Raw genomic sequence first — 2587 nt, forward strand, 5'->3', positions numbered from 1 at the left:
ATTCCTAGGCAGCGTTATCAGCAGCCTTCCAGAGAGACGTCCTAGTGTTGATTCTGCTGTACACTTAGGAGCCACTTTAGGTATAAGTTGATCTCAGGTTTTACAACTAGTAGGAATCTCTCTTTAATTATATGAGTTACACCTATTGGTAAGAGATACCCCTGAAATGTTACCACATGAAGAAAATACTCTTTTATCTTTTCCCCTTTTGATTGCTGCTTGGGTCTTTAATACATTTTCTTCTTAACCTTACGTAAATTCCCTGTAATGCCTGATCCTCTCTTCTCATTAATCTATGGTAATTCCACCAAATTTATGTCCACTCTGTCTTTATAGATTAATGCTCTCAAAACTGTGTTTGCATTCCTGTCTATTTATTAAAAATTTGCTAATATGTATGAATCACATGCTACATGCCGCAAGTATATCTATGTCATTCTACAACAATCGAATGGAGAAAGCATTATTGTTATTTTCATTTTTAATGAGGAAACTAAGGTTTAGAGTGGTTAAGTGACCTGCCCACGTCACAAAGTTACTAAGTATTTGAACTGAAATTTGAACCCAAAGGATGGCCTCTAGTGCCTTTGAAACGCAGTTTGCATTGTGCTTTGATTCACTTGCTTGGATGCCAGTTTTCTTTTAGCATTTTGTCCTTAATCTTCTGCACGTAGTAGGCCTTTAACAAACATTGTTTAGCCATTCGCTGGGACATCATCATCATTATTTTCAGTGGATGACGGTATTTGTGGTTTTGTTCCGTTTACTAACTTTTGCTCTTTCAACCCAAACTGCAGTGAGCCTAACTAGGTGGGGCAGACAGCGCAGAAAGCTCAGCTGGGGTAACTGGGCATCAGAAGGAAAACCCTGTTTTGAGGTGTTTTCCAGGGGAAGAGAAGATTTCTAGGGCGTCACCAGTTGGTTACCTGGGGTATAAATGTTAACAATCTAATCTTTGTTTTCTCTTCAATACAATTAGCTTGTATAAAAGATTCCCGTTGTGTATAAGAGTTAAAAGGAAGAGGCAATTTTCCTTGGCCATAGGGACACATTTTGATTCCTGTAACTCTCAACCCATGTAATTACAAATAGGAGAGTTACAGATTTCATCTCTCTCNAGACAGATAGATTGCCATCTGTGACAACATGGATGGACCTTGTAGTCATTCTGCTAAGTGAAATGAGACAAAAACAAATACTGTATGATTGAACTTATATAAAGAATCTACAAACCAACAACAACAACAAGCTCATAGAAAAAGAAGTGACATTTGTGGTTATCAGAGGCTGGTGTCAGGGGAGGGAGAGTTGGGTGAATGTGATCAAAGATACACATTCCCAATAGAAACATAAGCTCCAGCTTGTGCAACATGATGATTATAGTTAACAGTGCTGCACAGTGTATTTGAAAGTTGTTAAGAGAGAGATTCCTAAGGGTTCTCATCACCAGGAAAAATCTTTTTTTTAATCTATATGACATGATGGATGGTAACTAAATTCATTGTGGTAATTCATTTCACAATATATGTAAATCAAAGCATTGTGTTGTAAAGTCAAACTTATGAAATGCTCTATATTAATTATACCTCAGTAAAACTGGAAAAAAAATTACATTTAAAACAATAGATATTGGTTTGTGGGCTTTCCGGCCTGAAAGAGGCTGTATCTTAAGGTGCAATGGCAGCGTTCCCTGCCAACACATACCACACCCTTCTGTGGGAACACTGCCACTGACAGCTCTTCATCATTTATTTGAACTTAAAACCAAATTCATCTTGGAAACTAGGAACAAAACGTATCTTCATGCAGTTTCTATTATGAGAGAATTATGTTAAAACAAGTAGAAGAAAAGAGTGTTTATTAATAGCAATTCTCTAGGTTTCCAATTAAAGAAAACAGTCACTCTGACAGACTTTGACTAGCTCTTCTCTATTGCTCCTTTTCTGAAAAGAAGCTGGTTTTAATCACAAAATCTTTGGCACTTCAGAAAGTTGTGAAATGGGGATAGTGTTAGAACTTACCTCATCGTATTTTGTGAAAATGAATGAAGTGTAGAGAGATTAGAATATAAGTGTTAGGAAAGGTCACTTAGTATCAACAATGACTTATGTGTTATAGTGAAATACCAAACAAAGTTATATATTTATTAAGGAGAATTATATGTTAACACCTAATTAAGAAACTATCTTAAGATTATTAATGTGAGAAGTATTTTGTATAATTGATTAGACAGCAAAAAGACTGTTGTAAAATTCATTTATTTCACAAATATTGATCAAGCCTTACTGTGTGTAAGGGGAGCTTATGCAATTTTTTGACATTAATATTTTTACTATAGGTTTCAGTTCAGAAATATTCAATTATTAATGATCTTTGATCCCTAGTCTTAACTTAATCATGTTCATAATTTTATTAAATTTTTCGATTGATCTTTGCATGTGTTTACATATATTTATTCAGCTACACCATGATTATTTTAAATTTTTTCAGGGTAATTGTTTCACACATAAATATATGAGTTGCTAAAATGTAAGTAGTAATCATCTACCCTTGACATGAATCTGAGAGACCAGATATCCTAGACTGA

Source organism: Hipposideros armiger, unplaced genomic scaffold (assembly GCF_001890085.2).
Source record: "Hipposideros armiger isolate ML-2016 unplaced genomic scaffold, ASM189008v1 scaffold_416, whole genome shotgun sequence".
NCBI classification, from domain to species: domain Eukaryota; kingdom Metazoa; phylum Chordata; class Mammalia; order Chiroptera; family Hipposideridae; genus Hipposideros; species Hipposideros armiger.